The 14,867-nt window shown below is 40.1% G+C and overlaps 1 pseudogene; it reads right to left on the minus strand.

The window, feature by feature from the left end:
• Positions 1-12,478: 12,478 nt before the first annotated feature.
• LOC144238034 (large ribosomal subunit protein eL8 pseudogene) lies at positions 12,479-14,418 on the minus strand (annotated as a pseudogene).
• Between the last annotated feature and the right edge of the window lie 449 nt (positions 14,419-14,867).

Genomic DNA, 14,867 nt, shown 5'->3' on the forward strand with positions numbered 1-14,867 from the left:
GAAGAAAAGGAATGGAACAGTAGATTTTACAAATTCTTTTCTAATCCAACAATTTCAAGTTGAAACCATATGGTTTGACTTAAATTTACTTTTTTTTAAGTCTCTAAGGATTTCTCTTTTTCATGTTATAAACAGTAAATTTGGAATGGCCATCACTGGGAACGATGAGGACTAAATCAAACTGTAGATTTTTTTCCAGTGAAGAGCAGGCAAGGCAGGTGGGCAGGTATGGAAACTTCTATGAGCACAATGTTCTCTCACCTTACCCTGGAGGGTGGAGCAGTTTCTGAACACCAGAGCATCTTTGTTCCTGTCTGCTCTCAAGTGGCTCTGCTCTAACCCGACATCGATCCCCTCTGTGAAGTGTCTTTGTCACTTGCAGCTTTAAGTGCTGCCACAGCTGCAGGCTGATGGAAAGGGGATGGTGTGTTTGGGCGGGCCAGGAGCACGATTGTGGCTAGAATTCCCCACTGAAGGAGCCTTATCTCGATGAAAGGAGCCAGTGGCCAGACACTATAAATGGTTTTGTAGCTAACGCAAAGGGCACTGTAGCATTTAAAGCCTGCTGGTCTGTCAGCTAGCTGGCATAGTTGGGCTTCACAGGTGGGGTCCAAGGGAGAAGGATGGAGAGTGGATGGATTTTAATCAGACCCATCTGAGTCCAGGTAGGGGAGGTCATGCTGAAAGCAGACCCTCCTTCACAAAGGGAAACACTCCTAAAAGCACCAGGCAAGACCCATGGTGAAAGAGTAGGGCATGGTTTTAGAGACAATGACCTAAATCTGGGACTGTCTCATCCATCACTTTGCCCTTGTGCAATTATGAAAAGTATTCCCTCCCACTCTCCAGAGTGACGCTCGAATTTTATGTATGACACTATGCCTAAGATATTACCATGTCCTGACACAGATTGGCCAGTAATACATCCTGGCCCACATTTACTGAGCACCTATTATATGCCAGGTACAATTCTACATGCATTAACCTTAATCTCTAAATCAGCCCCACCAGGCAGGTGTCATCCTTCTCATTACACACAGCTGAGAGAACTAAGACAGAGCAGTTACATCACTTGCCTAGAGCCACCCAGTAAGTGGCTAAGCTCTGGGGCACCTGGGTAGCTTAGTCAGTTAATCATCCAACTCTGGTTTTGGCTCAGGTCATGATCTCACGGTTTGTAGGTTCAAGCCCTGCCTAGGGCTCTGTGCTGATTGTGCAGAGCCTGCTTGGGATTCTTTCTCCCTCTCCCTCCCTGTCCCTCCCCCACTTGCACTGTCTCTGTCTCTCTCAAAATAAAATAAATAAACTTAGAAAGAAAGAAAGAAAGAACAAGTGGCTAAGCTCTACCTCACTCCCACGCCCAGGTTCTCATCACCATGTCATAGCCACAGCTGTCTTCAAGGCAGGATCTTGGGGTTCCAGTGAGTCCCCACCATGCAGTCTGAATGGCTCTCTGTGCCTGGGACCTGTTTGTGGCTCTTTATAGGCCTCTCAGTGACTCGCAGAATCATTGTCATTGTCAGCGTGTTGGCTGACTTTCTGAGGAATGAACAGTTATTCAGGGTTCCCATGAACACAGTGGTATGTAAGATCTTCCCGCCTAGTTTGGAAAGGGAATACAGTGACTAGAAGCAACTTGCCTTCAGTAGTGGTACCCTTGGCTAGAAACAAAAGTGAAAATCCCTCTAACGTAGAGTGGTAGGTACACAGTTTTCTAAGAGAGACCTTACATTTACATATTTCCCACAATGCCAGAGAGCTGTTCCTCTGCAGAGTAGGTACCCAATGTGTAAGGCAATATGTAAGATTTCAACAGTGTCAGAAAATTGGAAAAAGAAATAACTCCTTGGGTTTTCCATTTCTTGGGAATTCTAACCAAAAGTGATATAAGCAGGTCTTTAACCACATTGGAGAACCAGACTGGGAGAGGGTATCATGCCTTGATGCCAGGACATTTTTTGGATAAGGTGTTGACCTTTGAACCTGACCTCAGTGAGGATGTCTATCATCCCAAGGATCGGCTTGGGAGCACTTGCACGTGCATCAGAAGAACTTTCACTTGGAGGATCTCAAGTTGTGTCCCCTTGGGTCTACTGTGAAGTCTTGGCTCTTGGCACTTCATACTTTTAGGTGTGACTATGAATCTGCACTCTGGGTTCCTGCTACTCTGCAGCTATATGTTCCCCTCCTGAAGTTCACCTGCAAGAGCCCTCAGGGAGGAGAGTGATTTAAATGGTCAACCTAGTGCTCTTGCTATCAACACACCTGTTTGTCACTTGCCATCATTCTGAAAGCCTTCTTAGTGTAACTACAGCAAGCCGGCTCATCATTTCCTTGGTCTCCACAGTGGGGCCCAAACTCCCACAGAGCTGGCTGCAGCCTCAGGCCAGAGTTCTGAGCAGTTTCTCAGAGGAAACACCATGACCTCCAAAATGGTGACAAGAAGCCACGGAGTACTTGTGGGACCTCTGCTTCTCATTTGAGGGTGAGGGTGAGGGTGGGAGGTGGGTGAAGCCCAGAATGGGAGTTCAGAGAGTATTAAAAGCCATAGACTTTTGGGGGGGGGGTATTGCTACTGTTTAAGGAAAGAGGAATATTCATCTACCACAAAACAAAGGTCCTTTTTTTAACATTGCCTAAAAGAATGTTTTATAAAAATCATGTAAGGATACAATTAAGAACATAATTAAAACATCATTTCAATGGTGGAAATGGTTAAAATGACAACTGTCTAAAAAAATGAAACAACTTCCTTCCCTTAGTATCGAGACGGTGGACGAACTCACCTGTTGCTGCTAAAAATATATCCGACTCGTTTAAAGTCTGTGTCAAGAGCCTGATCCTTTGACTCTATTCCAAACTCCCCAAACAGTAGGTTCTCTTCTTTCATAATTATTTCACCTGCCGTCAGCAGTATGGATAGGATTTTAAATCTCCTAAGGAGCCTGTATAAAATTTCCTTTATATTGCTCCGGTTAAATTCTTGTTTCTTTTCCCCTCTGAGTCTGAATCAGGGCATGCACAGTGTGGCCCTCACAGGCATCTTTTGTATTTTGGACTCATGCAAGATCTTTTGGATACCTTGATTGTGGGACAATTAGACTCAATAAAACAAGGAAACAAAGGAAAGCCCATTCATTCCTCTTCCTATGGCTTCTCAAGAAGGTCCCAGGACTGTGATTCTTTATCCAGTCTCTGCTTCTTTATTTCCAGATTACAAGATTTAAAGGACTATCTTAAACAACAAAAACTGCACCTACATTAGCGATTAACATCAACTCCCTTTTACAATCATTCCATTTTCCCTCCTGCTGTTCTAGGAAAACCTGAATTAAAAAGCCTGGTGCTGCTCAAGGGCAATTAATAGCACTGAGATGACAAAAGATCTTAGAATGGCTGACAAAGTGGTCCTGGGAGGAAACTGGGCCCGGGCTCAAAGTCACGGTGGGAAGCGTGTGCCCCGTGCAGCATGCGCTTTATGCATGAAGAATGAAAAGTGTTTCATCACCCAGGATAATGCAATTAAAAAGTACACCACCAGAACCCACCCCATGCCAAGTTGTTCAAAATTGGGCCTCAGACCCAGGGGCCGAATTGAAATTCCAAGGATGGGCAGGGAGGGAGGAGTTGGAGGTTGATCTGCCTCCTTATGCAGACAGGTGCCTGTTAGTGGAGCAGAAGGACATATGTTGATTGCCTATGGTAAGAAATGATTAGAGGGCCCAGGATGGGTGGACCAGGGGAGACACAAGCAGTGTCAGAGGAGAAGCTAATTAAAAGTAAGGTCTCAGGTCTCTTTGTCCTCCGCACTCAGTGTTTCTGCCCTATGCTGTACACACACAATTTAACATGCGCAGAGAGAGGAGAGCAACCATCTCTAATTGCCAGAAAATGACAACGCGTTTGTTGTCCTGAACGCTGCTTTGCCCAGGTGGAAATTGTTTTCCCGATTAGAGTGCTCTGCTGCGGTCAGGCATAGGGCTGGGAATTTTTTTCTAATCTTATTGAGATGAGACCATTCAGGCTGCTGATTACTGACATAACAGAGTAATCGTTCTAGACAATTGCTATGACCCTGGAGTGGCGAGAACATGGAGGAAAGAGAAAGGTCCCCTTCACTAACTAGAGCAGCATGAGATGGAACAAGGTGGGGGAGGGACGCCTGGGTGGCTCAGACGGCTGAACTTCCGCTCAGGTCAGGATCTCAGGTTTGTGAACTCAAGCCTGGCATAGGGCTCTGTGCTGACAGCTCAGAGCCTGGAGCCTGCTTCAAATCCTATGTCTCACTCTCTCTCTGCCCCGCCCCTGCCCAAGCTCGCTCTCTCTCTCTCTCTCTCTCTCTCTTTCTCTCATTAATGAATTAATGTTGAAAAAATAAAAAAAGGAAACGCGGGGTGGGGGTGGGGGGATGAAAGCATGGCCCACTTTCTGTTGCATGGTTGTGGTGACCCAGCAGCGATCTGGGTCACCCAGAAGCTATCCTCCTTCTGCTGCAGGATGCTCACCCTGCGATATTGACCTTTGGACTCCGACTCCTGGCCCCAAGGTTCCTAATGGCATACGTGTTCCACTAGCAAGTCAGACTAACCAAGTTGAGCTTAAATTAGCAGGCATTGTGCTACAGTTGGCTGGGAAGGACTTATGTTGGCTTGTTCCCATGAAGGTCTCTATGCAGAGGGACAATTTCAAGGCACATTTCTGCCCAACCCAGATTTTCTTTATGACATTGTGGTGGGAAATAGTAGAAGGACATAAAGAAATATACTCCCACACACAACAACTAAGGCAGCCAAACATATTTGGGCTACTGTAATAGTGACAGCTAAAATTCGCTGAGAGCTGTCTCTATGCCAGGTGCTATGCTAAGTCCTCATATGCATCCTTTTTTTCTTTTCTTTCCTTTTTTTTTTTTTTAGTGTTCACAATAAATTTGTAAGGTAAGTCATTTTACAGCTTAACAAGGTTAAAGACAAATGCCTAGAAAATGGCAGGGCCAAAATTCAAATTGGTCAAGTCTTTGGACTTGACCCCAGCTCCTATCCAAGACCCCAAGGCTGAATGTATGATGTGTACAGAGAGAATCAAAGATTCTTCATATAGGTCCAATTCTAGTTAACAAAATCAGATGGCAAAAGGCAACTTCTACATTTGTTATGAATCAGTTATGTAGCCAAACCAAATAATGGGCACTCTTAAGCAGTCACCATTTATGTCTGCACTTCCCTATGTAATTATCTGGTACACAGCACCAGTTACACAGCCTCTGGTTTGAGAGTGGTTCACATTTGGAGTTCCTTGGGGACGGCACAGAGTTAGAGCCTGAAACCTAGAGCACAAGGAGGTAATTGTTTCCAGGATTCCACTCAATGTGTGCCTAGGAAGGTAAAGAGGGCAGGGAGGAGGTGGAAGAAGTAAGGTAGAGAGAATTGCTTTTTAAAAGGTGCAATTCCTTTGGGGAAAGTTTCCATATCCATATATAAATGGTAGCAGGTGTAGAAGGAAAGGCCACTCTAAAAGCTAAAGGCTCACTCTCTTCCTAATGAATAGTCTTCTTATTTATACTCTATTGGCAATTAATGATACACCATCCCATAACATTTTTATTACTACTGTCTCATACAATGGTCTTCACCTTTTACTGTTGGATTCCTCATGTGTTATTGACCTGTCTTTCTAACTATCTGGTACGTTATTTTGGAGGAGAAATGAAGTTTTCCTTTTTCAAAATATTTTATTTATTTATTTTGAGACAGAGAGAGAGCAGGGGAGGGGCAGAGAGAGAGGGAGAGGGAGAGAATCCCAAGAAGGCTCTGCACTGTCAGTACAGAGGCTGCTGTGGGGCTCAAACTTATGAACCATGAGATCATGACCTAAGCTGAAGTCAAGAGTTAGGCGTTTAACCAACTGAGCCACCCAAGTGCCCTGAAAATGAAATTTTTAAAATTACTTTGAACTCCTATAGTGCTTAACAGAAAATCTAGTCTGTATCTATTGGTAGATGAAAGAAGATGCTTGTGATCATTTTTCTCCTAGCTTGAAGTAACAAAAGGAATTTAGTCTGAGACACATCAGAGGAACTCAGAAGAGAGCAGTATAAAGAGCTTCTTCACTACTTTCCAGCACTCCATTCATGCATGCATCCATCTGTTGACCTATTTATTCGATGTTCCTAGAATTATGCCAACAAGAAGTCTACACAGAAGTACATGGTCACGTCCTTTATGATCTGACAGTACCATAGGAAGGAGGAGAAGACAACGCCTGCTAACATTCAAGGGAAAAATGGAAATTCTTGAGCGTCTCAGTTCACTGTGAATAGCATCTTCACAGGCTTGTCTGTTAACTTATTCACTCAAGCAATAAGTATTTGTTGAGTGTGTACTGGAGACTGGGATACATGTGTGAACAAAAAAGATAAAGACCTTATATTCAGGAAGCTTATAATCCAGTGAGCAAGACAGACATTTACAAAATAATGCCAATGATTATTTAATTATAAATGCAATGAAAAAATAAGCAAAAGTTGGGGCACTAGAGTGGATTAGTCTGTTGAGCATCCTACTTCAGCCCAGGTCATGATTTCCCTGTTCATGGGTTTGAGCCCCACATTAGGCTCTGTGCCAACAGCTCAGAGCCTGGAACCTGCTTTAGATTTTGTGTCTCCCTCTCTCTCTGTTCCTCCCCTGCTCATGCTCTCAAAAATAAATAAACATTGAAAATAATTTATAAAAAAAGAAGCACAAGTTTTTTTTGGGAGGATACAATGAAAGGAGTGGTTCTAACCTAGATTTGGCCAAGAGGATGGAGGCCAAAAAAGTATTTCATGTAGAAGTTTCATTGACACTGAAATGTACAGGCTGAGTGGGGAGGGGGGTAGTCAAAGGAGAAGGTAGAAAATGGAGAATTCCAGGTATAGCAGTTGAGTGGCCTTAAGGTAGAAAATAACTTGGCACAAAATAAGAAATGAAATAACACAAATGAGGAGAGTATGGGGGTAAAGTGGATGTTGGTGGAGCTAGATGAAGCTAATGAGTGGGGCATGGCCAGATCATGCAGGAGGTAATGGGTTGGGGTTGAGTTGTTTTTATTTTAGTTTTACCATCTAGCATTAAACTTTTCTTTTTATTTGGGGGCGTCTGCCACCATACATGGCATCTGAAGTATCCATAGTTATGTCACCTGTTACAGAGAATGAAGGAGGGAAATCTTCCTTTTCTAATCCTCTGGTATCCAAGATGTTGTCAGAGAAACTATGTTTGTCCAATTTCTCACCATGGATCTCCCTGAATCTTTGAATCTGAAGCATTAATGCAAACTGCTTTGCTTCAAAGGAAGAGTTTAGAACCTACTCATGCCAGTTGCATCCTGTGGCATCAAGCAGTGACAGTAGCACTATCTGGTGCCCCATCCTTCTAGACAATTCCTCCCATCTGGCCTCCAGAGTCTCGTCTTTTCTTTTTATTCTGCAAGCATCAGGGAGTCTGTGAGCCTGCTATCATCTTTCAAACTCCCTGCCTGTCTAAGTTCATCAGAGCTAATTCTAGTTGGTTGTAACCCAGCTTCTTGACTGGTAAACAATGATAAAGAGATTGATTTTTACTTAAGGACAACAGAAGTTAGAAGTGTTCTATCCAAGTTTCTATCCAAAGTTCCATCCAAGTGTTCCATCCAACTGGAGCATTACTAATGGTTCCTTATAGTTTTCAAACTACTTCCACATGACCCTTTTTTTTTTTTTTTTACAGCAACCAAAGGGTTAAGTACTATCATCTCTCCTTTATTCACAAAAAAAGAGAATGGAGTTTGAAGAATCCAAGTGATTTCTTTCCACTGTGAAACAGCTAATTAATGGCAAAGAAATTACCTGAGACCAGGTCTTCTGGTTTCTTGTGCATCACTCCTTCTGTTACACCATGCAATGGATGCAAGACCTGTGGTGTGGGAAGTGAAAGCCGGTGTCATGACTTCTGTGTTAGCAGTAGAGGCACACTGTCCAAGCTGTGGACATTCTTGCAAACTCTGTATTCACACCCACCACTATTTGTATTGGATAGGAGATTTACATGAGAAAGAAGGTAGCATCCCCAGAATACAGCCTGTCTGGAAAGACTTCTCAAACACAAAGCTGCAGTTAGGGTCATATATGTTCACAAATGTATGTAGCTGCTGAGACATCCATTCTCATTAGAGAAATCCTAAGATGCAATACAAAAGAAAATGTATACTGGTAAACAGATTAAGCATGGTTTTATGTAGCCTGCAGGGAAGCAGCAAAGATAGAGAGTGAAAACATAAGCTTTGACTTAAGACCCAGAGACAGTATGTTGTAGGAGTGTTGTAAGGATTAAACAAAGTGGCACATGGAAAATTCTTAGCACAAAGCCCAATACAGAGCAGATACTCTACTAGGTATTTATTCCCTTGCTTTGTTTCTAGAGGCATCAGAAAACAAGTGATTTGTCCCCCTAGCTAGATAGGGGTCAAAGATAATCTTTAGCATAAAGGCCATGGTTCAGACTCAGATCTCTCAGGCAGAGGCTATGGAGAGAGGCTAGAGGTACCCAGAGGGAAAGAGAGACGTTATCATCAGTCTCTTCCTTTATTCTCAAGACCAACCGCATTGCTGAGATTTTTTTCTAATATATATATCTGGATCTTAAATGACCTATTCAATCTTCAGGAGTGTGAGGGGAAAGAAATTGGTGTGCTACTTGAAATAAAACACACAGAATTTCTTCCAATTTGTTTTATTTTTATGTTTTCCCTAAAAACCATTTGAAATGATGTGTTTTTCTTTTCAGGGAAAGAAACAAAGGTTATTTTAATCAATAAAGAGTATTTTCTATTAAAACTAAATATTTTTCTAAAAGCAAATTTTATTTTCCCAAATATTTGACAAGAGCAAGCTGTAAAATTATGAAGGAGTTCAGTCAGCTGTGCAGATTGACTTTTGAAGTGTAAAATAAACCTTTACTTAACAGATGTCAGGACTGTGACTTTGAGAGATAATGACAGTTTTTATAGTAGGTTGGTGACAGAATTTCTAAGAAGAATGAATAAAGTTTTTGGTGCCAAGTTTGGGAAAAATGACAACATGATTATTAAAAATTGAGTTGAGGAAAGCAAAAATAAGTGTCTTAATTTGTTTGATTAGACAGCATAAATTGTTCCATAAATATCAGCAAACTACATTTAACAAAAGGATAGGCCGTACCATCAGGTAAGAAGGAAAGTAACTCAAAGGCCCTACCTTCCTCCAAAATTGCCATGAATGAAGATGATTTCAAATCATTTCGAAGGTCTTAAACAAGGGATCAAACAGTCATCGAAGACTTTTTAATAACTACATTCAGATTCTACCCCTCTAGCAGCAAATACAGACAAGTCTGAAATACTGACAAACACATCCTAACTGGATGTTGTAGGGTCAGCAGTCCCTGCAAATATTTTAGGCAAAATCAAATAACCCTGGGTCCCATTCCACTGCCTCATAGTCTTCCCCAGTGCAACCTGCCTGTGACCAGGCAACTTCAGAAGCAGCTCAAGTCCTGCCCCTGTACGAAGGCTTCTTGTACTCTTCTGTTCTCCAGGCAGTTCCCTCTTCCCTGGATGGAGAGGGCCCTGGAAGAGTCCACGCTGCAGCATTGGCCAGTGATGGTCTTGTTGAGCCAGAATTCCCCAACCTTGAATTTTACTCTAAGCAATTTCCACTGCACTTTGTGATGCCTCCCGGGAGATGACACTCAGGAGACGCCAGCTTTATGTAGGGATTCTGTTCTTTTCTGGAGAGGTGAATTTGGGGAATAAAATAGACAATTCTGGAACATTCTGAAGGCTAAAGACAGAATCAGGAACTAACTATCCTTTCCCTCCCCCTTGAATTAAAATCGAACATATTGATACCTGATCTCCATCTGTTTTTTTTTCTTTTTCTGCCTTTCATAGGTTTAATTAAGGTTTGTAGGTTCAATTAAGCAATTATAATTCAATTTCATGTCCTCTATTGAATTATTTAACTTCTTTAAAATAATTGTTAGTGGTTGTCTTAGATTTACAGTATAATTTTTAAACAATTTGTGTCTGACTTCAAATAAATTATACTGCCTCACGTGTAGGGTAAGTATCTTTGGAACAGTCTATTTCCAATCCCTCCTTCCCAACCTCTCCTGGATTGTCATTAATTTTACTTTTACATATGCTGTAAACATGTAATACATTGTTATTACTTTTGCTTTAACTAGTTATTTTTTACTTCTTTTTATTCTTTCTCCAGTGCTCTTCATTTCTTTGTGTAGATTCAAGTTTCTGAGTACCATATCCCTTTTGCCTGAAGAACCTCCTTATTATTTCTTATGAAGTAGGTCTGCCACCAGTGAATTCAGTTCTTTCAGTCTTTGTCTGTTTGAGAAAGTCTGTTTCAAGGTCGTTTCTGAAGGCTATTTTCTGTGGATATGGAATTCTGGGTTGACAGTTTCCTTCAGCATTTCAAGCAAACCACACACCATTATCTTTTTACTGTATGTTCTCTGATGAGAACTGGTAACTTTTTAAATTTAGTCCATGGATTTTTTTAGAAATATCTTATTAACTTTCCAAATAGTTTTTGACTTTTCTGTGTATCTTATTCATTTCTTATCTAATCTATTGTTGTCAGAGATCATATGGATAAGATTTCAATGTTTTGGAATTGATTACATTTTATTTTATGGCTCAATATATGATCTATGTTGAGCCAGGTATAGTCTAAAAGTACGTGTATTCTGAAGTTGTTCATAGTGTTCTATAAATGCCTATTAAGTTAGCTTGGTTGGATGTGTTCAGATATTCTGTCTCTTCATTGATTTTATATATATATGTGTATATATATATATTATACTATCATATATACATAAATTATATGGTCATATATGTACACACTCACACACATATAAATGATTTAATAATTACTGTGAGAGGATGTTGAAATCTTCAACAATGGTGTGAATTTATTTCTCTCTTTAGTTTTGTCAAGTTTTGCTTTGTGTTTTTTGAAGGTATATTATTAAGTAATATGGATGTAGGATTATTATATATTCCTGATGAATTAGGCTTTTTATCAGCATAAATTGTTCTTCTTCAGCTTTAGTAATACTCTTTTTTCTGAAGTTAATTTGATCTCATCTTAGTATAGCCATGCCTGCTTTACTTTACTTATAGTTTTTATGATATATCTTTTTAGATATATCATAAAAGAAGATGAAGCACAGCCTTTTCTATTTTAGTTTCAACTGCAACTGCATCTTTTATCTAAAATACACCCATATAGCAGCATATCATTGGATTTTGCATTCAAACTCATTTTGACAATTTCAACCTTTATATTTTAGCATTTAGATAGTTTGCACTTAATGTAATCATGATTATGATTGGGTTTAATTACTTTTAAATGTTTAGTAAGGGATTACGATATATCCGAAACCTATCAAAGTCCATTTGAATCAATATTATACCACTTCGTGCTTAAACCTCACACTTCACTTCTGACTTTCCAAATCATATTTCACATCCAATTCTTCACATTTCACAGTGTACAAATATAACACACCTTCCACAGAATACTTTTATTTACTCTCCAATGTTTGTGTTGATGTTGTCATGCTTTTATTTCTATATAATGAATAAATCTTACAGTATTATTATGCTTATTTTAAATGATCACCTGCTATTTATTCATTCTTTTACCATATTTGGTCTCTTCAGTTTTTCTTGCAAACTCGAATTTCCATTTCCCTTCAGTCTTAAAAATATCCATAATTATTTCTTATACCTCAGGCCTAACAGAATAAATTCTTACAGTTTTCATTTATCTGAAAATGTCTTTGGTTATGTTAATATTGAAGGGTATCTTTTCTAGAATATATTTTAGAATTCTGTTTTTTTAAAATTATATTTTTTTTAGCTTTAGCATTAAAAAATTTTGTGCCAGGGTGTCTGGGTGGCTCAGTTGGTTAAGCATCCAACTTCGGCTCAGGTCATGATCTCACAGTCTGTGGGTTCGAGCCCCACGTCAGGCTCTGTGCTGACAGCTCAGAGCCTAGAGTCTGCTTCAGATTCTATGTCTCCTGATCTCTCTCTGCCCCTCCTTCACTTCCACTCTGTCTGTCTGTCTCTCTCTCAAAAATGAATTAACGTTAAAAGAAAAATCTTGTTCCATTGTATTCTGGACATCATTGTTTCAGATAAGAAATAAGGCTTTATTTGTATTGTTATTTGCCTCGTATGTAATTGTTTTTAATTTGGCTTATTTCTGTATATTTGGCTTTCAGAAAATTGACTATGACAGGCTCAATGTGGTTTATTTTGTATTTATCTTGCTTATGGTTCACTGAGCTTCTTGAATGTGTAAGTTGAGGTTTTCCATCAAATTTAGGAAGACTTGTGTCATTCCTCTTTTTTTTTTTTGAAAAAGAACTTTTTATTACATTTATGTATGGAATATTCAACAGTGTACACTTAGCCATTTGGTGGCCAGTTCTATAGCTTTTGCCTTTTCCAACTTGGCAATGTGTGCCACCAGCTTTGGACCCAGGATGTTGCCTCCTTACTGATGGTGGATCTCATCATATCTGTCACTATAATTGGTCCTGATTGCTTCCACTAGCTTAGCCAGAGCTCCTTTGTCTTCCAAGTTAACCTCTGTAAAGCCAACAGTGTTCAGGTCTTCCTGTGGGCCAGATGCCCCAGCCTGGCTTTCCTTTTGATAATGCAGTAGGGAACCCCCATCTTATGACACAGGGCAGACCAGAAAACAACCATTCCAATGGGATCCACATCATGTACAATCACTACCTCTGAGTCTTCTTGTTTTCCACCAAGGTTGTGACAAGATTAACTCCAGTTTGAAGGACATGTGGCCTCTAAGTGGGGGCATCCCCCTTGCTGGGGATTTCTTCTTAGCCTTGGCCAACAATCTCTGCTTCTTCTCTTTTTTGTCTGTGGACTGTATTTGTGGGCCAGCGTAAGCAGTTGGGTAGCTGTTTGGTGATCCAAGCCCTGATTGAACTGGATAATTCAACAAGTTTGGGAGGCACTTTAAGACATTTATAGACAATAGCCCTTTGCCACTGCAGCAGTATATAACAGGGCCATCTGACAAAGTGGGTGAGGTCCCTTTTGAGCTGGAAGTCTTGTCCAATGTCAAAATTCTTGAGCCTTTTCTCAAACAGGGGACTGACTACCTTCCTGGTCTCCTGCTTCTTCATGACAGCAGGGGCTAGAGCCACCTTTTTCCTCTTAGTTTTCTTTCCTTTTGGATTTGTGCTGGCTGGAGGAGAGAGCTCTCTAAAATAAAATCTTCTTAAAATATTATCATTCACTTCTTCTGGGATTCCAATTCCAATAGAAATTAGAAATTGTATATTGTAGCATAGATTTCTGAGGATCTTTATTTTTCTTCCACCCGTTTCTCTTTCTATTCTTCAAATTGGATTATTTAAATCAATCTGTTTTTTGGTCTTGACTTATTTTATTTTCAGTCTACCATTAAATCTTTCTGGTGAATTTTTAAAATCCTAAGTAATTGAAGCCTTGTTCAAGAATTCCATTTCCTATTCTCTCTCTCTTTTTTTGTTTCCATCTCTCTTCTGAGATTCTCTAACAATTCATAATTAAGATAATATTTTTCTTCAAATCCTTGAACATATTTATTATATCTGTTTTAATGTTTAGTGTACTAACTCCAACATCAGCTTTACCTGGAGATACATTATCTGTGTTTTTTTTATTATAGGTCAAATTTTTCTATTTTTTATTTTTTTTTAATTTTTAAAAAATTTTTAATATTTCTATTTATTTATGAGAGAGAGAGGGGGGCACCCTGAGCATGGGAGAGTCATAGAGAATGGGAGATACAGAATCTGAAGCAGGCTCCAGGCTCTGAGCTAGCTGTCAGCACAGATCTCGATGCAGGGCTCGAACCCACGAACGGTGAGATCATGACCTGAGCTGAAGTCGGACACTTAACTGATTTGAGCCACCCAGGCGCCCCCTATTTTTTTAATGTCTAGTAATTTTTATTGTGTTCTCAACAGCACAGATGGTAAATCTAAGAATTTTAAGATTCTGTGATCTTCTTTTTCTTTGCCAATGTTGAGTTTTAGTCTGGTAGACCATCCAATTACTAACTAATCAAGTTGAACTTGTGTGAAGATGGTTTCATTTTAGACTTTTTAAGGTCATATCAGGGATAGGCCTTCCTCTGGGACATTGTTCTTATTTCTAAAACAAGTGGCTTTTCTGTTCTGTCAAATGGATGCCAAAGTGTCAGCAAGGTCTTTCCACTGCAACTGAACTAGACTCCAGCATCTACTAACTCTGCTCAACTTCTAGTAACTCAATTACACTTTCTACTCTATTGCTGCTCTCCAGGAAGCCATTCATTGCTCGACTTGTGCATTCTCAGCTAAATCCTCAGCCATGATCTACTCCACTGCATGGCGGTCCTTCCCAGTCCCCTGCCTCACAGATTCTCATGACTTTAAATGCCTTATACTTGATTTCAACTTTCTCCACCCAGGAAGATCATCAAGCTTTGCTTGGGCTCCACCTCTCTAGGCCGCAGTCAGGAAATTTTCCTTACACAGAGAAATGGCATCATTGGAAGTTTATCTTCTCTCAGGGATAGCAGGCTGGCACTAACTGTTTTCCAAAGCCTGTAATAATTGCCTCATATATTTTGTCCAGTTTTATAGTTATTCTCAATAGGAGAGTTAGTTTTGCATCGTTTACTATATCATGGACAGAATCAAACTTTCCTGACTGAGGATTCTTAAGTGCAATTTACCAAGATGTATAAAGTTCTTTGATCTTTCTGTAATTATCTAGTTTAT

This window comes from Crocuta crocuta, unplaced genomic scaffold (genome assembly GCF_008692635.1).
Source record: "Crocuta crocuta isolate KB4526 unplaced genomic scaffold, BGI_CrCroc_1.0 scaffold457, whole genome shotgun sequence".
Lineage (NCBI taxonomy): Eukaryota > Metazoa > Chordata > Mammalia > Carnivora > Hyaenidae > Crocuta > Crocuta crocuta.